This window comes from Orcinus orca, chromosome 5 (genome assembly GCF_937001465.1).
Source record: "Orcinus orca chromosome 5, mOrcOrc1.1, whole genome shotgun sequence".
NCBI classification, from domain to species: domain Eukaryota; kingdom Metazoa; phylum Chordata; class Mammalia; order Artiodactyla; family Delphinidae; genus Orcinus; species Orcinus orca.
In genome coordinates this window covers 146,324,814-146,347,375 of record NC_064563.1, presented here as the reverse complement: position 1 = coordinate 146,347,375, position 22,562 = coordinate 146,324,814, and the positions used below count along the sequence as shown (strand labels likewise).

The 22,562-nt window shown below is 51.6% G+C and overlaps 1 protein-coding gene and 1 long non-coding RNA gene across 7 annotated transcripts in view; one reads left to right on the top strand and one right to left on the bottom strand.

Annotated features, from left to right (window-relative positions):
* The window catches only part of PKNOX1 (PBX/knotted 1 homeobox 1), a 50,212-nt gene extending 49,138 nt beyond the window's left edge, over positions 1 to 1,074 (bottom strand). The window contains exon 1 of one of the 2 annotated variants that reach the window (XM_004264596.3): positions 941 to 1,074. The gene's annotated coding sequence lies outside the window, so the exon portion shown is untranslated. The remainder of the gene's footprint in view (positions 1 to 940) is intronic. The other variant, XM_004264595.3, reaches the window with a different exon arrangement.
* Positions 1,075 to 1,113: 39 nt separating this feature from the next.
* Positions 1,114 to 21,368, top strand: LOC125964521 (uncharacterized). 5 transcript variants are annotated; one of them, XR_007477611.1, is made up of 7 exons: positions 1,114 to 2,062; positions 2,687 to 2,740; positions 15,557 to 15,686; positions 16,584 to 16,713; positions 17,115 to 17,425; positions 19,570 to 19,714; positions 19,904 to 21,368. It is a non-coding gene; the product is annotated as an uncharacterized LOC125964521 (long non-coding RNA). The 5 variants fall into 5 exon arrangements; XR_007477607.1 differs by lacking the exon at positions 16,584 to 16,713; XR_007477609.1 differs by lacking the exon at positions 16,584 to 16,713 and having other exon boundaries at positions 17,637 to 19,714.
* Positions 21,369 to 22,562: the final 1,194 nt, after the last annotated feature.

The window sequence follows — 22,562 nt, the reverse complement described above, 5'->3', positions numbered from 1 at the left end:
CCCCCCCGCAAGGATCTGCCTTCTGCCCTTACCCGCGCCCCCAGTCCGCCCCGCCCCGCGCCGCCCCCGTCCGGGACTCCGACCCCAGCAGCACGCGCTGAGACGCATTCTAGGAGTCAAACTTCAAGAAGGAGAACCTGGCTGGCCGAACCTTGGAACCGCTAACAAAACGGCGTTTCAACAGCCCTGACGATGATATAAAGCAGACTAACGCTCCCTGCCTTTTCTGAAGTGACTCACGATCTCTTTCTAAAGGAATGTGGAATTCCAGCGAGTGGCCGGACCGTGCCCGACGCGCCCAGGCCTCTACTTCACATCGGCTGTTTATTACTCGCGACGCATTTGTCACTCATTCCAGACACCGGGCACCCGGCTCCCTCCCAGCCTCGGACTCGGCGACGGCCAACGCAGTGCCTCGGTGACCCCCCGAAGCACCCCCGCCGCCCCCGCGACGCCGGCCCCGCCCCCGCGCGCGCCCGCTCCAGGCCCCGCCCCCGCGCGCCTCCTCAGCCTGGGCCCCGCCCCCACCGCGCGCCCCCGCGCCCCCCGCCCCGCCCGCGCAGGGGCGCGCGCCGCGCTCCGAGAGGGACGGTTAGGAGCGCGCGCCTCACCACGGGCCCCGCGCGGCGGCGGCGGCGGAGCCTTCCAGAAATTTCCGCGTCCCTAAGCCCACACCGAAAAACAAGCGGGGCGCGCCCCCGCGCCGGCCCGGCGGACAGCGCCCCTCCCCGCTGCCGCGGCTCCCCTCCCCCACCCGCGCCCCCTCCCCGCCCCCTGCCCCGGGCGGCGGGTCTGGCGCGGCCCTCCCGGGCGGCGGCAACCCGCGGAGACCCGGGCGGCGGCGGCGGGGCGGTGGCCGCGGCGCCTGCAGGCCGGCGTGATTGATAGTGACGGGGCGGCGGAGCGGCGGCGGCGGCAGAGCGGTTGAGTGACAGCTTACCTGGGTGCCAATCTTCATCACACTGACAAGCGGCTGCAGCAATCGGGACCCGCAGTGCCGCGCCCGCGTCCAACCGTCACGCCGACGCTGGGCCACGCGACACAGCCTCGCTCAATGGGAGGAGGGCGACGCCGACGCGCGCCGCATCAATATTCACAGAGGGGGCGGGGCCTTCCGGGCCCGGGCCCCGCCCCGTCCCGGCGCCGCGGCGGCCGGGGGCGGGGCCTGGCGCCGGGGGCGGAGAGTGAGCCGGGGGCTGGCGGCGGCCGGCCCCACCCCCGCCTCGCTCCCCAGTCGGGCCCCGCCCACGACCGCTGCGCCGCGGCGCGAGGAGAGGCCCACCCCGCTGGCCTCGAGCCCCGCCTCACTACTACGCAGATGGGGCGTGGCCTTATCTCGCCACGCCCCCTCCGCTCGCCCCTCCTCGGCCAGGGGAGGTGTGTGGTGGGGCTCGGGTGGGCGAGACCATTCGCGATGGTCCGGCGGGGAGGGCGGGCTGTACCATCCGCGGGAGGAGCCTCGGGTCCTCTTCGCGCGCCAGGGCGCCGCGGGGCCCGGCCCCCCCGGGCTGCCCTCGGAGGCCGGGCCGCGCGGGCGTTTGGCGCCCAGGCCCCTACTCTGCGCAGCGCCCTCTTTGTGTACAGGCCCGCGGCAGCCCCCCGCTTTCTTCCCCGCGGATGCGCACGTGCGTCCCGAGCGCGGCGGCTGTGCCCAGAGACCCGCCTGACCCCGAGCGCCCTTAGCCCTGGTCCGGGCTCCAGCCACTGCAGCACGCTCGCCTCTGGTCTCGCGCTCTGCCCTCAGGCACCTGTCCCCCGGTGATCCACGCAAGGCCCAGTCTGTAGGTGAAGTGGCCTCCCTTAGAGCGACCCGGAAAGTGTGGTCGTATTTCAAGGTGGACTTTCAAAGGCGGTGCTGCCTTGCGTCCGCGGGCCCCGCCGGTGGCCGTGCGCTCCAAGACGTGAAGGGAAGGGCAGGCCTTCCCTAGTGCAGAGGCACGGGGCTTGGCTGACTGTCCATTTTTGCGGAAACCTTCCTCCTGTGTGGGATCGCTGTCTGGAGAAGGGCTCCCGCGCTGCTCCGGGAAGAAGCAGACCCAGGACGGGAACACGTGGCTGAAAGGTGCCCGGGGTGGGTTCAGTTGTGAACAGCTCGTCAGGACATCCCTCCTCTAAGTCTTCAGGGTTCCAGCAACACCAGGAAGCCACAGACAGTCTGTGTGGCCCTGCAGAACGGCTCTGTTTTCCAGAGAGTAGGTTGTAGCAGCGCTTGGGCTCAGGGGAGGCCAGTGAGCCACTGACCAGTGGAAAGTTGGAGGGAGGGGACCCCAGAATGTCAGTGATGCAGACCAGCTACCTATATGTGCAGGGCCCAGTGCAAAATGGAAATACAGGTCCCTTGTTCAAAGGATATTAAGAATTTTAAGGCAGGGACAGCAGAGCATTATACGAAGCTCGGGCCCAACCGTCTGCACTGGTCACAGGCGCGGTGCAGCAATCCTGGCCTCATTGGCTTCATCCTAGTGCTGGCGCAGGGCTGAAGCTTTCACCTGGTTCCCATCAAGTGTGTGAGGCAGCAGGGGTCTCGGACCAGGAAGACCTGGGGGTGTGCAGCCCCCTGATAGCCAGGTACAAGTCACCAGGCAGTTGAGGCCCAGGCCCTGCACGCCAGTCTGGCCTCTGCGCCTGGTCTCCTCTACCCGTGCCCCCCATGATCTGCCCGCTCTTTCTTTCCTTCTCTCTACAGGGCCATCTCCAGAAAAGAGGAAGAGCTGCAGGTGCCGTCGGTGATCCCCTCCAGGTTTGCGGCTCTGAGGCTCACACATTTGGGGGCCCTCTTTAGGAAAAATAATTCAAAATGAGGTAGAAGTGGGGTCACGGAGGGCAAGGCTTCCTTTGCTTCCATTTGCCTCCCTCCACAGCCTGCCCCCTAGTATTGGCACCAGGGTGGTTTACTAACAGAAAAGGAACGTTTGTGCACAAGCAGCTCTTCTGAGTACTTTCCTTCCAATTTCTTTTTTATAAAGATTTGCTACTGTTTTCCCAAGGACCACGTCTAGGTGTGTGAAATGAAAAGCCTCATATAATTGTTTCTAGAACTGTCCAGATGACAGTAGGTGCTGTGAGGCCAGGAGGGGAGGGCACAGTAGGTGGGCGCAGGCAGGGAGGTGGAGGAACGCTTTGAGGGACCCACAGGAAAGGCAAAAAGAACTCTGCCAAGGCGCCGGCCAGCCTGACAGAGCCCCGCCCTGTGCAGCGCTGTCTCAAGCTGGAGCGGGTTGGGGAGAATGTAGGAGAAAGGCGAGCCTTGGACCCTGCCTGGCGGAGCTTATGAGCCAGTGCACAAAGCCTGTGGCAGCCTGGATGGGGTGCAGGGAGCTGCACTGTGTGGGGGAGATTACGGGGTGAAGGCTGGAGGAGGTGACGGGGGCAGGCAGGGCTTGGGCCATCCTCAGAGGATGGCTGGGATCTGGGGCTTTGGTAAGAAAAACGAGTGAGAAAAACACCTAAAAATAAGGGCAAGTCTCTTGGCTTGTTATGGCGGCCAGTGTGGCTGATGTGTGTAAGCTGCTTCAGTTTGCATAGGTGAGCAGGAAGTCACCAGCGATGAGTAGGGGATGATCCTTTTAAAAATATGTCAGACCTCATCACTGCTGTGCTCAACCCCTCCGAGTGTTACCCATCTCATTCAGAGCAAAAGCAAAGTCCATGCAGAGCCCCTGAGGGTCTCCCGGATCTCTCTCCCCTCTGCACTTCTGAGCTCAGCTCCCACCATCCTTCCCCTCACCCACTGTGTTCCAGTCTGCCACCTTGCGGCTCCTTGCTCTCTGCAAGCATGATTCAGCCTCAGGGCCTTTGCACTGCCTATTCCCTGTGCTTGAAGCACTCTTCCCAAAGATATCTGCATGGCTTTCTCCCTCACTCCCTGAAATCTTTCTCAACATCACTTTCTCAGAAGAGGTTTAAAATTGCAAACTCCCAACCCATTCCCTGTCCTCACCCTGCTTCCTCCTCTGTGGTACTTGTGTAGATACATGTAACATATGATGTAACTGTATAACTATGTAGCTTGTTTATTATGTCTATCATCCAACACTCCCACCCCCAACACACACACACATAAACACTAGAATCTACTCTCCAGGAGAACAAGAATTTTACTCTGTTTTGTTCACTGATGTATACCGAGCACCTGTACTAGTGCCTGGCAAGGAAATATTTGTTGAACGCATGAACGAGTGCTTCTGAGGCATGGTGTATTGGTTAGCTATTGCTTCATAACAAATTATCCCAAACTTAGTGTCTGAAAACAACATACATTATCTCAAATTTCTGTGGGTCAGGAATCTGGGCGTGTCTTGACTGGGTCCTCTGCCTCAGGGCCTGTCACGAGTGGCCGTCAGGGCTGGGGTCTCATTTGAAGGCTTCACTGGGGAAGGATCCACTTCCAAGCGCACATCATTGTGGGCAGATGGACTGAGGGCCTCAGGTCCTTGCTGGTTCTTGGCTGGAGCCCCTTCAGTTTCTTGCCACATGGACCTGTCCAGAGAGGAAAACAGCGGCTTGCTTTATCCAAGCCAGCAAGGAAGAGAGTCTGCTAGGCAGACAGAAGTCACACTGTTATGGAAGGTAATCCCAGAAGCATCTTCCCATCACCCTTGTCTAGTCTATTGGTTAGAAGCAAGTCTCAGGTCCTGCCCACACACAAGGGGAGGGGGTCACAGGAAGACACAAACACCAGGAAGAGAGGATCCCCCAGGACCATCTTAGGGCCCACCCAAGTGGTATTTCTTTTTCTGTGTAAAGGAGAGCACTGTGGTGTAGTCAGAAGAGCCCTGGGCTTGCAGTCCACAGTGCTGGGGGTGGAGGCTGGCTTTGCCACTTGCCGTGTGAATGTGGATGAGAGCACTTGACCTCCCTGAGATCCAGCTCCCTGCCTTCAGTGGGGACTTCGTACATCTCTTGGGATTCTGCAGAGGACGCAATGAGCTGCGTGTGGAAGGCTCCCAGCACACAGTGGGTGCCCAGGGCCGAGACTGGAGGAACCACGGTTCTTCATGCCTGAGCCCCGTTTTTTTTAATTGTGTAACTTTTTATTATGAAACATTATCTATCTGCAAGGGAGCAGATAGCATATACGTACATTTATATAATAATAAAAGGAATATAAATATACTTATCAATCTTGGGAAATAGAACAATGCCATTACCTTTCAAACCCACTGTCCCCTTTCTTAAATGCTTTTCTTTTTCTCTAACCAGAAATAAACATATCCTGACTTCTGTTTTTTGTTTTGTAATTCCTTTGCCCTTCCTTATAGTTTTACCATTTAGATTTGAAATCTCAAATAATATATATATTTTACTTTTCACTGTTTTAAAACAATACTTGAATTTTATTGAGTCTTGTTCTTTTAACCTAATCTTTGGTTTGAGACATCCATTTATGAGTCTGCACAGTACTGAGGTTCACTCGTTTTAAGGGCTGTATACTATTCCATCTGTATAACCACTGTTTATCCAATCTACCCTTTTTTTTTTGACATCTTTATTGGCGTATACTTACTTTACAATGTTGTGTTAGTTTCTGCTGTATAACGAAGTGAATCAGCTATATGTATACATATGTCCCCATATCCCCTCTCTCTTGCATCTCCCTCCCACCCTCCCTATCCCACCCCACTAGGTGGTCACAAAGCACCGAGCTGATCTCCCTGTGCCATGCAGCTGCTTCCCACTAGCTGTCTATTTTACATTTGGTAGTGTATATATGTCCATGCCACTCTCTCACTTCGTTCCAGCTTACCCTTCCGACTCCCTGTGTCCTCAAGTCCATTCTCTACATCTGCATTTTTATTGCTGTCCTGCCTCTAGGTTCTTCAGAACCACTCCTTTTCTTTTTTTTTAGATTCCATATATATGTGTTAGCATATGGTATTTGTTTTTCTCTTTCTGACTTACTTCACTCTGTATGACAGACTCTAGGTGCATCCACCTCACTACAAATAACTCAGTTTCGTTTCTTTTTATGGCTGAGTAATATTCCATTGTACACATGTGCCACATCTTTCTCCATTCATCTGTTGATGGACACTTATGTTGCTTCCATGTCCTGGCTATTGTAAATAGTGCTGCAATGAACATTGTGGTACATGACTCTTTTTGAATTATGGTTTTCTCGGGGTATATGCCCAGTAGTGGGATTGCTGGGTCATATGGTAGTTCTGTTTTTAGTTTTTTAAGGAACCTCCATACTGGCTGTACAAATTTACATTCCCACCAGCAATGCAACAGGGTTCCCTTTTCTCTACACCCTCTCCAGCATTTTATCCAATCTACTCTTAATGAGGTTTAGACTGTTCTTTCTTTGCAAGGATTATAGACATGATATTAATATTCTTTTGCATGTCTCCTGGGGTACACGTGCAAGAACTTCTCAGGGGTGTGCATCTAATAAAGAATTGTTGGGGGCTTCCCTGGTGGCGCAGTGGTTGAGAGTCCGCCTGCCGATGCAGGGGACGCGGGTTCGTGCCCCGGTCCGGGAAGATCCCACATGCCGCGGAGCGGCTGGGCCCGTGAGCCATGGCCGCTGGGCCTGCGCGTCCGGAGCCTGTGCTCCGCAACGGGAGAAGCCACAGCAGCAAGAGGCCTGCGTACCGCAAAAAAAAAAAAAAAAAAAGAATTGTTGGATCATAAGATATAATGAGTGGCTAAAGCAACTCCCAGATGAAGTTGCCATTAAATAACACGGGGAAGGCCCTGGCAGAGATGGTATTTGGGGGAAATGCGAAAGTTCAGTTTCGTGCATGCTGACTTTGAGGTATTTTCAAAATGACTTCTGAGAATAACAAGTGAGTGTTTTGTAAACAAATCTGGAGTTTGTGAGAGAGGTTATAGGTAGAGATACAAATTTGGGAGTTGTATCAATCAGGAAGATTTCAAGAGCGGTTTAATAAAAGTACTATTTTAAAAAGATACTTAAGTATCCAGGAGACTAATTAACAACAAACCACTGTGAACTAGGCTGAAGGGAAAGGGAGAGGAATCAGTCACTAGAACGCCGAAGAAAGATGTGCGTTCCTATCTTTCTATCTATCTACTTTCTCTCTCTCTGTGTCTCTCTCTATTTCATGGCTCGTGGTTTTGTTTTTATTTATTTTATTTTTAAATTTTTAAAAAATTAACAATAATTTTATTTGTTTACTTTCACCTGTGTCAGCAATTTGGATTTTTTTTGTTTGTTTTGGGGGGAGTGTTTTGCCACTGGTTATTTTATTTATTTATTGACTTTATACAGCGGGCTCTTATTAGTTATCTGTTTCATACATATTAGTTGCATATATGTCGATCCCAGTCTCTCAGTTCATCCCACCACCACCCCCCAGGAGCCCCGGTTTTCTAAAGGGGACAATTCCAGCAATTAAGTCCCTAAAAGATCAGGGTGGGAGACGCTGCCCCCAGCTGTGACGGCTCCTCCTCAAGGATCCCAGCACAGCGCAACAGGGACGTGGCAGCCACGGCCAGTGTCAAAAGATAATGTTGACCAAAGAAGGAATCGTGACTCTCAGGCAGACGTGCAATCAGCAGGTGGCCGGCAGCTTCCTGAGCTTGTTAGTTGAGCGAGGGAGCTGGTAAGACGCTCCAGCCAGTTCAAAGGAAAATGCAAAGGACACACACCTGTATAGGCAGGAATATTGGCGGGAACTGCAAATTGTGCAAATCTGGCCTTGGGTGGGAGGATTTGGGGACCGTGGGGTGAGGGCTGTCCCTCCATCACAGAGTCCAGAGACAAAAATAATTTGCATCGTCACTCGTTCTCTACAACCATAAGATAGCTCAAAGGCAAGGAAAAGCTAGAATCAGATGACCCAGAAGGGTGAGCTCCAAAGAATGCGTAGTTGCCCACTGGAGACGCCCAGGCAACGTTTTTGCTTATTCCAGGTGTCCTTACACCAGGTGTATTACTTTGCTAGGGCGGCCGTAAGAAAGTGCCACAGACTGAGTGGTTTAAACAACAGAGAGTTATTCTGTCTCAGTCTGGAGGCCAGAAGTCTGAGATCAAGGTGTCAGCAGGCTTGGTTCCTTCTGAAGCTGAGAGGGAGAATCTGTCCCAAGCTCTCCCCCAGCTTCTGGTCGCTTGCTGGCAAGCTGTGTCACTCCTTGGCTTGTAGAAGTTCACCCTGATTTCTGCCTTCGTGGTGTTCTCCCCGTGTGCCTCTGGGTGCCCAGTTTCCCCCCTTTTTTAAGGATATCAGTCATATTAGATTAGGGCCTACCCCAGTGACCCCACTGTAACTTGATAAAGACCCCGTATCTCCAAATACAGTCACATTCTGAGGTCCTGAGGGTTAGGACTCACCATATGAATTTTGGGGGGACACAATCCAACCCTCACACCAGGAAATCCTACCCTGGAAACACAGCTGGCCAGGCAGAATAGTGAGGAGGACCAGGGCCTGAGCTCTGGTCACAGCATCAAATCGCACCAGGTCCGTGCTGTGTGGCCCCTTCCCCACCCATAGGTCAGCGTGGTCCCGTGGCCTCTCCTGGCCAGTGGGCTCCAGCCCTGGCACCAGAACGACTCGGCTTATTGGGGTGACTCTCTGTCACTAACTGAAAATCTCATCAGGAAAATGTTTCCTGAGGCATTCTGGGGGCAGGGGCGCTGCAGTGGTCCTTGTCTCCCAGGCTGGCCTCCTGGCCAGGCATGCTCCCCTGAGATGAAGCCAAGGATACGAAATACCAGTCAAAACAAACAGCAGATGCTACAGGGAAAAGCCAGCTTCCTCTTGGTTTTATCCTGACCTTTTATTAACCAATGTTTTAGACTAAGTCTTCCTACATGAACACGTTCCCTGATGCAACCTCACGTTTTTAGGCCGTGAAACCAATTTTCTCTTGATCATTTTCAGGCACCCGGAGCCTTAACTGAAATACCGGATCGTTCCCTAGATTTTTGCTACATTAAACTGTATTGTCCAGTTAAAAAAACAAAGTACGAAACACCGTGGTAGAGGACGATTCCTGGCTGTCCCCTGACTGCACAGCCTTTGGACAACTTTGCCAGTGAGAGCTTTGTTCCAACCACCTGCCCCAGCGCAGCTGTGCCGATGGCACGACGCTTCGTTCCGCAGCTCCTGTTTCCCAGCGGTCCCTCTCCCTGGCCTCGTTGTGGGTCACACCATGATGGCTGCCCACCCCTCAGAGGGACCACAGGTGCTGGAGTTGGCTGCTCCCGAGGAGAGCCGGGTGGCGACTTTTTTGAGCGGGACCAGAACAGGCCTCCTCGGGCCATGCAGCTGCAAGTGACACCGTGACCCAGCTGCTCGCTTGCAGCCGGCGACTTTCCCAAACCAGCAGCTGCTTCAGCTTCCTTTGTGATCAGGCCAGTTTCTAAACTGGGTAACGGTCAAGAGGCATGGTCTGTGATGTCACGTATTTAAAAATCTGTTTCTCGTTGAAGTTACAAAAGTAATGGCAACACGAGCTTTCGCAGGGCCGAGCTCACTTCGTTTTGATCGTTGCCGCCGGCGTAGGGGGTCCAGGGTGGTGGGTGGATGAAGCCCACCTCTGCCCGAAGCATCCAGCCAGGCTGTGCATCCACTTCCTGGTCTGAGAAACAGAACTAATAAGCAGAATACAACTTCTCTTTATTGTTTGCTGTGAAGAGTGATCTGATTTAAGCATTACTCGAAGGCCCCTGCTTATCTTACCAAGCACAATGTCCTCAACGTTCCTCCATGTTGTAGCAGGTGACAGGACTTCCTTCTCTTTCATGGTTGAATAATATTCCATAGTCTGGATAGACCACATCTTGTTCATCCATTCACCTTTCAGTGGACACTTGGGTTGTTTCCACCCCTTGGCCAGTGTGAGTAATGCTGCTCTGAACAGGGATGTACAAATATCTGTTTGAGTTCCTGCTTTCGGTTCTTTTGGGTCTGTACCCTCGTGGGCGTGAGGCGGTATCGGTGATTTTTAAGACTCCTTTGCTTCCCAATTTCTCTCCCCTCCTACCTTATGAAATACTTAAGAGGTTAAATGTATAAGATAAGGAAATTCCCAAAAATGAGGAATTGGGAAGTTTAGACTTACATTTCCCAGAGGGATTGGAATGAGTCCCTTTTTACCACCCTGAATTCTCCCAGCCAGAGCCTGCCCTGTCTCACTTCACAGCTGGCTTTGGGTTCATGAAAACATATACAATATTAGAAATTAAGACTAAAAGATTGTTTTTAAAAGATTTTTATTCATTCATTTAAACCTACAATAAGAAACCGATTCTACGTTACTCAACAATAAATAACATTTTATGAAAAATCATTATTTTCAAAAAATGATTAGTGAGAACAAGGGACTTGTTTCATATTTTTGCAGATCTCTTTAATGTCTAGCTTGATAAAAGACAGCTGGATTCTCATAGCTGCTTCTGTGTTCAGTCTCTTGTAATATATTGTTTTAGTTGATGTCTGTGAAGAAAATTTGACCTCGCAGGGATGTGTAGCAGGAAAGTGGAGGAGCGTTTATACAGGTTCTCCACCAAAACTGACAAGTGAATGTTCCTTACGGGTTCATTGCAATGTGGACTCCAGCAGCACTGCAATGTACCTTTCCTGCTGTTAGACTAAAACCCACTGGTCTCTCTGGCACTTTGGATGGATCTATGACCCACACATGATTTTGTAACATGGCCATTTGGTCATTTGGAAAATATTAATTCACTGAATGGTGCAGTTATTCCAAATGTTGACCCATTTCACTAGACAATATTAAAAATCACAGTTGTGCGGAATGTAAATTGGAGTAGCCACTATGGAAAACAGTAAGGAGACTGCTCAAAAAATTAAGACTAGAACTACCATATATGATCCAGCTAGTCCATATCTGAGTATTTATCCAAGGAATACAAAAACACTAATTTCAAAAGATAGATGCACCTCAATGTTCATGGCAGCATAATTTACGATAGCCAAGATGTGAAAACAACCTAGGTATCCATCAACAGATGAATGGATAAAGATGGTGATATATATATATGTACCATCGTGTCCCCGCAAAAAGGCAAGGACCGTCTTAGTATTATTAGAAAAGTAGTTTTTTTTTAATACCAGTTATCTTTTAATTGAAGTATAGTTGATTTACACTGTTGTGTTAGTTGCAGGTGTACAGCAAAGTGATTCAGTTATACATATATATATTCTTTTTCAGATTTTTAAAAATTTACCGAGGTATAGTTGACTTACAGTGTTGTGTTAATTTCTGCTGCACAGCAAAGTGATTCACTTATACAAATATCTGCTCTTTCTCAGATTCTTTGCCATTATAAGTTATTTATAGTTGCTATACAGTGGGTCCTTGCTGTTTACCTATTTTATATATAGTAGTGTGTATGTTAATCCCAAACTCCTAATTTTTAAAAGTAGCTATGGGCTTCCCTGGTGCCGCAGTGGTTGAGAGTCTGCCTGCCGATGCAGGGGACACGGGTTCGTACCCCGGTCCGGGAAGATCCCACATGCCGCGGAGCGGCTGGGCCCGTGAGCCATGGCCGCTGAGCCTGCGCGTCCGGAGCCTGTGCTCCGCAACGGGAGAGGCCACAACAGTGAGAGGCCCACGTACTGCAAAAAAAAAAAAAAAAAAAGTAGCTTTGACCCTAAACTGCTGAACCCTGAACGGGTCTGGGGGCCCTTGGGGCCCATGGGCCACACATTGAGAGAAGCTGGTTAGACGTGCGTGCCGCACGGAAGACTAGTTAGTTCCCCGCAGGACCTCTTCAGCATCGTCTTTTCCTCCTTTCCATCGTTCACCTGCTATTGTCCTGTAATTGAGAGCCCACGGGGTGTGAGGTCCCGTGCGGGTGTTCAGTGATCGGTGTGACGCTCCCTCTCTTTATTCTGAGCGGAGCCCACGTTTCATACACCCCTCCAGGGCCTCTCCCTCCACACGCCGGGAACCGTACAAATATCGTCATATCGTGTCCACTCCAATCGTTCTGCATATCACTCGATTCTGTAATCCTGTAAGAGACCCTTTGCTGAGGAGGTCTCTGAGCAGTGGAAACATGGCAACAACAGCAGGACGGAGCAAGCCAGCAAGTGCGGTCAGGTGTCCGGGAATTTAAAAGGATTCCAGTCGTACAAAGCCCGTCCTCCCACCACAACGGAACTACACTACAGATCAGTAACAGAGAGATAGTGGGAAACCCCCAATATTTGGAAACCGTATTACACACTTGGGTAGAATACGCATAACACAAGGTTTGCCTTTCCGACTGTGTGCAGGTGTCCAGGTCAGTGGCCTGGCGCACACGCGCTGTAGTCCTGCCATCACCGCGCATCCAGAGCGCTCTGTCGTCTTGCAAGGCTGAGGCGCTGGGCCCTGGAAGGGCAGCTCCCCGCACACACCCCAGCCCCTGGGGGTCACAGCTCTGCCTTCTGTCTCTGCCTCTCGGGGGCCTCATCTGAGTGGCCTCGTCTTTTGGTGACTGGTTTATGTCACTGGGCACGGTGTCCTCAGGGTTCATCTGTGTTGCGGCATGGGTCAGAATTTCCTTCCCTTTTAAGGCTGAATAATACTTTTGCTTTATTTTTTATTTTTTTAAAATTTATTTTTAGCTGCGTTAGGTCTTCGTTGCTACGCACGGGCTTTCTCTAGTTGTGGCGAGCAGGGGCTACTCTTTGTTGCGGTGCACGGGCTTCCCATTGTGGTGGCTTCTCTTGTTGCAGAGCACGGGCTGTAGGTGCGCGGTCTCAGTAGTTGCGGCATACGGGCTCAGTAGTTGTGGTTCGCGGGCTCTAGAGCGCAGACTCAGTAGTTGTGGCGCACGGGCTTATTTGCTCCGCGGCATGTGGGATCTTCCCTGACTAAGGCTCGAACCAGTGTCCCCTGCATTGGCAGGCTGACTCTTAACCACCGCGCCACCAGGGAAGCCCAATTGTGCTTCATTTTAAAAGAGAGACAACGCCCTCAGGCCGGAGGAAGACAGAGGCAAGAGCTGTGAGATGACCCAGTGTAGGCAGCTGGCACTGGGCATGGGCTCAGCTGCATTGGGTCAGGACAGGATTTCCTGGGCTTCGGCACCTGGGATGGTTAGTTTCCTGTGTCAGCGTGGCTGTGCTGGGGTGCCCAGTTGTGTGGTCACATACCGTCTAGATATTGCTGTGAAGGTATTTTTCAGATGTGATTAACGTTTGAATCAGCTGACTTGGAGTAAAGCCAAGCGCCCTCGTAATGCGGTGGACCTCATCCGACCAGCTGAAGGCCTTTAGAGAGAAGACTGAGCTTCCCTGAGGAGGAAGGAATTCTCCCAGCCGACTGCTTACCAGAATTTCTAGCCTGCCAACCTGCCTGCAGACTTCAGGCTTGCCAGTACCCACGTGGCATGAGCCACTTCCTCAAAATCAATCTCTCTCTGTCTCTGTGTCTGTCTCTCTCTATGTGTGTGTCTGTATCTACCTATCTGTCTGTCTCTCCATCCTATTGGTTCTGATTCTCTGGAGACCCCTGAGTAAGACAAGTACCCTTTCTGTCTCTAGTTAGGCCCTGAGAATGGCACATTGAGGCCACCACGAGAACAGGCAGGCTCCATTTACTCGCTGCACCATTTCGTCCTTCCCTACCGTGGATGGCAAGGTGGCCGTGGGAGGACCCTGGGAGGCTCAGCTCCAGGTTCTTCCTACAGGAATGATACAGCTGAGGCTCGGCCTCAGAAGACATGCTTTCAAGTCCTGCTTCCTCTCTGCCCACAGCCATCCGTGTCCTTGGGAAGGGTGCCCTCCTGCCTGAGGAGGAGTGGGGGCGGGTAGAGAGGATGAGAAGGGACAGAGAGATGGTGGCCTAGCTGCGGGCCCCTCTCCCACCCCTGCCCGCCGGCTGGCTGCACTGGCCTTTGCAGGGCCTGGCGTCTCTGTGGCTCATCGGGGAGGCTGATGATGGAGGCCCAAGGGGAGAGGGAGGCGGAGCTGGCACGCTGTCCTCCTGCCCCCCGGGACGGCACGAAATTAGCACAGAAAGGAGCATGAAAATGAAAAAACGTTTCTCTTTCTTCTTGCCGCCTCATTCTTGGCTCTCTTCCTGATCTTGCTGAAATGAATGTTTACCATCTCTTGAGACGTCAGAGAACAGAGCTGCTGCTTCTGCAACATATTTTCAATGAGAAGAAAAGAAAGAACCAAGCCTGGCTGGGTGGTGGGCTGTGCCGCCCTCCCGCTGCCCGTCGGGCTGGGTGGCCCCTTGTTTGGCTGCGTCACCATGTATGACATTATCTAAATGCACTTTTATTTTTTTTTACTTTATTTTTTTAACATCTTTATTGGAGTATAATTGCTTTACAATGGTGTGTTAGTTTCTGCTGTATAACAAAGTGAATCAGTTATACATATACATACATCCCCATATCTCCTCCCTCTTGCGTCTCCCTCCCCCCTCCCTACCCCACCCCTCTAGGTGGTCACAAAGCACCGAGCTGATCTCCCTGTGCTATGTAAATGCACTTTTCTTACGTGCAAATATTAGTCAGGATCAGTGGAAAGATTAAAGAATAGATTTGTTACCCGAAAACAGAAAGTGCTCATGTAATGAGAGACCCGGAAGGAAACCCGGGGTCCTTTTATGGGAAGAAAACTGGACAAGTTGAGGGCTCCCAGCAGTCCCGAAGGGCCATGAAGCCGGGCCGGGCCCTCATCCCGGGCAGTGGTCTTCACGGCTTAACCAACTGGGCGTCCCCTTTTACTGCCTTCAGAGTGAACGAAGAATACAAACGCTTCCCTAGTAAGGATTCAGAAGGCTTGTTTAGCAGTGGGGTGGAATCACTTAAAATTAGCTAAGCTTTTGCCAATTGTATGTAAAAGTTTTCAAAGCCTTTAATAAAGCATTTCTTACTTATTCTGATTCCACTATAGGCTTATCTACACCATCGTATTATCTCGTGGCCAAAAGGTTTGCGAACTAAGATAAGCTTTCACTCATGCCTTGTTCCAATCCTCAGCCCTCCTGCATTCCCAAAGGCACGTTAGCCGTTTTTAAAAATTAGGGGGCTTCCCTGGTGGCTCAGTGGTTGAGAGCCCGCCGGCCGATGCAGCGGACACGGGTTCGTGCCCCGGTCCGCATCTTTCCGAGCAGGGGCAGGTTTGTTGATCTGCAAGGACACACGTTCCTCTGCGGCACGCACGCTGATGCTCTGGGTGTCGCCGACCACGCTTGGTAGCCTTGGTGTTGAGATGAGCACAGTTTCCTGGACGTATTGGCCTCTCCCGAGGGCTCATGAATCCCCACCGTGAGTCAGGCTGGTGGGAATTAACCAGCTGCTGCAGCTTGTTTTTATTCTGTGTGCTCATCTGCCTCTGGGAACCAGTGATTTATAAATAAACATTTATTATTTACAAGTTCGGAAATGTTACATTTATGGAACTCCAGAAATAAACTGTCAGCGACCAGGAAACATATTTTTGATGTATTGCAAATGTACTTCCCACGTCAACGATTTGCCCAGATGGCCCTCCAGTTTGTCAGTTGAAGATGAGCTCTTTCCTCGTAGCATCCGATGCTTTGAAAGTTTATCTTCCTCTTTCATGGCCATGCTTCCCGTGGGGTCTAATCTATTTTCTGTCTCCTTGTCAAGAATACCTCAAGGTGTGATGCAGTAATCTGAGGGCCACGGAGTAGTGACTCGGTCCTGTATTTACGAGGCATCCTTCTCCAAGGGAAGCAAGGTGCTCTAAGGACAGCTCATGTGCGGTACACAGGGGCAGGTATTACTGTTATCTTTTTAACCTTTTCATTTTTGAAATTTTCACAAAAATTCACAAAATTTTTTGCATGCACAGAAGTAGAGGGAAGAGTATCATGAACCTGTGTGGACTCATCATTCAGCTGTAAGATTACCAACATTTTGCCAATCTTTTTTTACGACTTTCTTTTTTTCCCCCCAAACAGACAACCTTTATTGCAGGTTTTTTTCTTTTCTTTTTCTCTGGCCGCTCCATGCAGCTTGCAGGATCTTAGTTCCCCGACCAGGGATCGAACCCATGCCCCCTGTTGTGGAAGCGTGGAGTGTTAACCACTGGACCGACTACCAGGGAATTCCCTGAAGTATAGTTGATTTACAATGTTGTGTTAGTTTCTGGTGTACAGCAAAGTGAGTCAGTTATACGTATATATATATATATATATATATTCTCTTTCAGATTCTTTTCCATTATGGTTTATCACAGGTTATTGAATATAGTTCCCTGTGCTGTGCAGCAGGTCCTTGTTGTTTATCTATTTTATGTATATAGTGTGTATATGTTAATCCCAACCTCCTAATTTATCCCTTCCCCACCCTTTCCCCTTTGGTAACCATAAGTTTGTTTTCTATGTCTGTGAATCTATTTCTGTTTTGTAAATAAGTTCACTTGTATCATTTTTTTAGATTCTACGTCTAAGCAATAGCATATGGTATTTGTCCTTCTTTTTCTGACTTACTTCATTTAGTATGATAATCTCTAGGTTCAACTATGTTGCTGCAAATGGCATTATTTCATTCTTTTTTATGGCTGAGTAGTATTCCATTATATATATACACCACATCTTCTTTCTTCATTCATCTGTCGATATTTTGCCAATCTTGTTTCATCTATTTCCCATCCTTTTTTCCCCTTACATAGTTTAAAGCAAATCCCAGAGATCATGCTGTTTCACTGCAGTAGGATGCAAGTGTTAATAATTCCACTTTATGGGAAAATAGAAGTACTGAAAAGTATCGCCCAGAATGATACACTGAGTCTGTGGGGGAAGGTAGGTACCAGAAGCCAACTTCCCCCCGTCCTCAACTTCCCCCTGTCCTAACTGTGCTCCTGCAAACTGACGCAGCCATCCCACACACAGATTGACTCGGGCATGTAGAGAGCATGTCACCCACGACACAGTGTCAGCTGGGACAGAGGTCTTCAACCAGATCCATCACATGGAGAGATTTATCTCAGCCCACAACTATTTAAATAAATTAAGAGCTTACTTCCAGAAAGTAAAAATCAGAGTCCCTCTGAAGAATAACTAGGAAGCTAAACGCCCCGGATTGCATATATTCAGAAGAATGTTATTTAAAATCCAAACATATGGAGTCATAAAGAATAAATGTGTGACCTTTTGTTTAACTGCAACCCTAAAAATACTTATTTTTGTTGTTGCACTGGCAGCTCCAACGTTCCTGCGAGGAGAATGACAGCAAACACCATCTCCCGCCAAGACATCCTGAGTGTCTGGGGTTTTCTGCTGAGCTTTGGATGCCGCCGCGTCGAGGAAACTTTGCCAGACGCGTCACCCCCTCCGGCCTCCCCACAAGGGTGGGGCTTCCGGGGCAGCTCCCAGAGGCTAGAAGGCCAGTTCGGGAGTTTCCTCGGCGCCTCGAGGCACCCCCTGGGCAGCTGTCGTACAACAAGAATTGAGCCGTCTTTGTCTCCGGTTCCGGCTCAACCCCTCAGACCACACCTGAGTTTATGCTAATGAGGTGACTAACCGTGGCCCCTTGAGAGCTTCAGGTGTGGGCGGGGGGCCCATCGTGCCAGAAAGACCTGGGTTTAGAGGGTGGGGACCTGGTGTCGAGTGACATCAGGCTGACCTCTGGCCTCCGGGGGGGGGGGGGGGGGTGCTGGAAACTGGATTCAATCACAAGATCAGAGTTCAATCATGCGTGTGTAACAAACCCCTAATAACTCCAGGCGCTGGAAACTCAGATGGGCGTCTGGATCACTTGGCTGTGCTGATGGGCGGAGAGCGCACCCAAGGGCCCTCCCGGACCTCACCTGTAGTCATCAGGACCTGCTTTCCTGAGTTCCGTGAGCCATTCTGGCGAACGATGGAACCGGAGGGGGTGCCGGGAACCCCCAAATTTGTAGCCAGTTGGTCAGAAGCACGAGGGGCCTGGAACCCCCAAAGTGCAGCTGGTGTCCGGAGTGAGGACGGTCTTGTGGGGGGCCGTGTCCTCAACCTGCAGGGTCTGCGCTGAGCCTGGAGTTGGTGTCAGGGTCGTACCGCTCACCCCAGCGCACTCGCCTTGGGCCCAGGCGCCCGGTCCAGATCTGTCCTGCGACCACCCCCAGGTCTCAACATGGCACCCCGGGGGCCTGGGGGCCACGCCCTAAGAGGAGGCAGTACCTCCAGCCTCACCGCGAGCGCGGGGATGGGCCAGCTGCCCTAACGTTTCCCCCCGTCGCCGCTTCGTGTACGTTTGGGAACGGACCAGTTGTAGTAGATTTTGTTATCGAATAACACACGTCGTTGAAAGCTCAAATATAGAAGCAAACAAAAATATAGACGCCGATAAATGAAAATACCCCCAGTGTCCCCATGGGCTGTCGCCGTGCCCTGGAAGAGGTGCCCTTTTCAGGGGAGAAGGAGGAAGCCGGCCCGGTTCCCGCAGGGAAGGCGGGGATGCTGCACCCGCCCCCAACCCTCCCCCTGCCCCCTCCTGCTCTGTGCCCTGAGGGGCCATCGCACTGGCTGCCCCCAGGATCCTCCTCCGGCTCCCGGGTGGGCTGGCCCATGTGGGCACCTTCAGAACGCAGAGGGTCGGCAGAAAGCCAGGGGTCATGCCTGGGTCACCGTGGGTGCAGGGTCCTCGCCCGCTGTCACAGCCCCAGGCATCGCCTGCCTCCTGGTTCTGAGACTGCCCCTCCCCTGCCCTCCCTCTGGGGGCTCTCAGCTCTCGATAACCAACCCCATGTGAGGAACCAGCGGTGCCTCATCCCTCGGCCCCAGCTCGCAGCCAGTGCCCGCAGGAAGTGTCCTCAGATGACCGGTACAATGTCCCACTGGGAACAGGGAGGGGGCCAGAAAGCAGCCTACGCCCCGCGGGAGCAGCCGCCGTCCGCCCAGCGCTGAGGCTCATGGCGGGGAAGCCCGGGTGGTTCTGGTCCGACCAGGCTGGGGTGAGAGGGGGCAGGCCCGCAAAGGTCACTGAGGACAGAGGGCAGGGGGCAGGTACCCTTGGCTGGCAGACCCTCTGTGCGGCGGGGACGGGGAGGCCCCTCCTCCATCGTGGGCCTGGGGTCTCCCCAGTGTCAGACGTGGGAGACCCACCTCATGGGCCGACAGCAGCAAACGCTGGAGAGGCCGGGACACCTGCACCCCGGTGTCTCAGGTTGTCACAGGACCAGGAGATGGCAAAGGTGTTACCAGGGCAACACGGGCCGTCCAGCCTCTCTCAGATGCTCCAGGGGGAGTTTCTCAACGTCTGGTCCAGTCCCACCTGCCTCTCAGTCACTGAGCATTTGTTAAAGTGCAGATCGTTGGTGCTGAGGAAACCCCCTGCCCCACACGACTTAGATAAGTCCGCGCTTCCTCACGACCCCCGTAGGACTCGCAGAAGATGCCCCTTTTTTTTTTTCTAGAAGATGCCCTTTTACACACAGGCCCTCCAATGTCCCGTTGTTTGTCTTGTGAAGGGTGAGCTGAGATTAGAATTGTCCCTGTGAAACCAGCTGGACACAGAGACAAACATTTCCGTTCAGCGAACTGAGCCGTCTCTCGATGGCCCTGCCTGTAAAGCCCAAGGCAGGCCCCCTCCGCTGAGCAGCTCTGATCTTGGGCGTCCCCTTCCCTTAGCAGCCTGAATAAAATCAATCTCCACTCTCGTTTGTTTTGTCCCCGCAGCTCCCACCCTGGGCCCAGGAGTCACCGGCACCCTTGGGCGATTCCTACGGGGTCAAGTTTGAGCAGCTCAGCCCTAGAGGCAGCAGCATCAGAGCATCTCGAGGGCTGCGTGGTCCGACCTCAGACAGACACTGTGCACAGCCGGGTGAGGGGCACGCGGGCGTCAGGCTGGGGGATCCGCTCTCCAGATGCAGGTGTGTCCTCAGACTCGTGTTCACGGGCCTCTCTGATCTGCTGCAGGGGGCAAAAATTAGACTTTGTAAATAGAAACGGATTTAAGTAAGTAAATCAACGGTAAGCATTTTGGGGTCAAAACAGCCTCTTCACTCCCCAGGGACCCAGACTTCTATCCTCACCAGGTCCTCCCCGTGCAGCCTTTTATTGGTTCGTCATCATCACCACTGCTGACAACGAGTGATCTCCCTGGGAGGATCCCAAGAACTGTGGTGGCTGCCAGGCGCTTTGGCACGGAATTCCTCTCTGAGTCGGAGCCCGAGGCCGTTAGCGCGGGGGAACAGCTGCGAGGGCCACACCTCCTCGAGTCATTTGAAAATTTTATGACGAATAAAAACGATCCATGACACAGACTTATGCATTATATATTAACCTAATACCTCTACAATTACACCACCAGCAGTCTTTTGTTACACACATATTTTCCTAAGGACGCTCCAACTCCAATAGTAAAACGTTGACTCCAGTGACACTACATAAAATTTCCTCCTTCTGTGTTGTCAAATCCTTAATAACAATGACAAGTCTAACATTCAGTGAAAGGAGGAGAGCGAGGTGGAAACCCCAGGAATGCTAAAAGTGTGGAAAAGAGAATTATGCGTTTTAGATTAAATAACCAAAAGACCGAGCAGAAATACAGGGTCAAAAGATGCTGAAAATAAACCTTAGATATGGTTCAAGCACCACAAGCTCTTTAAGCTGCTCCCTGCATGCAGGTGACCTTCGTTTGCAGCAGTACACCTGGTGATGCCATCACGATGCTTTAAAGGACCCGGTGGCACAGTGAGAACGGGGAAGGTGGGAACTGAAAGCCATGAGCCAGAGAAGGACCTGCTTAACTATTACATTTCAAATGGATAAACAACAGGGTCCTGCTGTAGAGCACAGGGAACTATATCCAATCTCCTGGGCTAAACCATCATGGAAAAGAATACGAAAAAGGACGTGTATATAAATGTAACTGAGTCACTTTGCTGTACAGCAGAAATTAACACAACATTGTAAATCAATTATACGTCAATAAAATAAATTTTAAAAAAAAAGAAAGAAAAGGATCTTCTTGGAGGACCATGAGGCCCAGGATGGAGCTCGTCCTGCCCACAAACCTCGCTGTGCAGTGTGCACATGTTAACTCTATCCAAATCTATCTCCTTCCCTTCCCGGTCGCCATCTCAGGTAGGACAGTCAGGTCGCCAGCACCCAAGTGAGGTTTCAGCAATGCCTTTCCCCCTTTCTGTTTCTCATTAACTCTGTCATTTAACAATTCACTCTGAAGGGCTTCCCTGGTGGCGCAGTGGTTAAGAGTTCACGTGCCAATGCAGGGGACACGGGTTCAAGCCCTGAACCAGGAAGATCCCACCTGTCACGGAGCAACTAAGCCCGTGAGTCACAACTACTGAGCCCACGCGCCTAGAGCCCGTGCTCCGCAACAAGAGAAGCCACCGCAATGAGAGGCGCGCGCACCGCAACGAAGAGTAGCCCCCGCTCGCTGCAACTAGAGAAAGCCCACGTGGAGCAACGAAGACCCAGTGTAGACAAAAATAAATAAATTTAAGAAAAAGAAATCTCAGCTTAAAAAAAAAAAAATTCGCCCTGCAAACAGCATTTGGTGGCATGAAGCTTTGTCTATTTCCATGCAGTAAACCCACATTTTAATTTCATGCCAGAGCGTCCTTTCTTTCCTGATTTCTCCCTATGCTGGCAGCAGCGACTGGCCATATGCTCAGAGGGAGACGGTGTTTTCCTTTGGCTTCCCCCAGCTGGTTCGGAGCAGAGGATGATGTATTTTAAGCCCCACGCTTTAAAAACCTTGGCAAAGCTTCTGATGAACTAAAGACATCAAGATATACTTGTAACCTGGGGTTCGAGTAGTTTGGATTTTGTAAGGTTTTAACACCAGTGCTTAAAAGAGAGAAAAAAGGACTGGGGGAGCCCAGGCGACAGGTCGGACTCCATCCCTCGAGGACTGGTCCCGCTCCGGGGCAGGGCTGGCATCCCAGGACAGAGCGTGGTGGTCCCGGAAGCAGCTCCGTGGCCCTCAGAGCCTGGAGGCAGCTCTTGCCAAGGGGATGCAGGTGGTCGGTTGGCCTCGACCACCTAAGAAAGCGCAAAGAAGCTTCTCTCCAGGCTGCCCAAGTTTGCCCCTATAATGTGTTTGCCGGGTTGCCTGTTTTAGACCTTAGACTGGCACGGCTATGCCTGGCCATATTCTGTCCCTGATTTGTTCCACCCATGACGTCCCTGCTCAGCTGGGGATTCAGCAGGGCGGGGTCAACAGAAGAAATAGCTTCAACCTCATTTGGTAAAAAGAGTTGCTTCTTTCTTTCTTTAAAAATTTTTTTCCAAAGGTTTAAAATTTTATTTTTGAGTAAGTGATAAATTCACATACTTCAAAAATCCAAATGGATAAAAGGAACATACGTGGAGAATTTGCGTTCCAACCCACGTCTCCATCTGCCGCAGGCATAGTTCTAACATGGACCTAATCGTTCATGCTGCCCTAGTATCTGTTTTGTGGAAGGTCCTCTCCTTGCGTGTGGGTAGACCTTGCTTAACCCGGTCCCGAGCAGCCCACTTTCTGGGACACCCATTTCCGTCTTCACCCACCGCCTGGCTGAGGTTCTCCACCACCCAGCCCCGCAGTGGCCGAGGAGCTGATTCGGTTTTACTGTTTCATTTCCGGTATTACTTAGGTTAATACTTGATTTGTAAGTGTCGAACCCGGTATAAATGAAAGGTATTTTAATATGCGCTGGGCA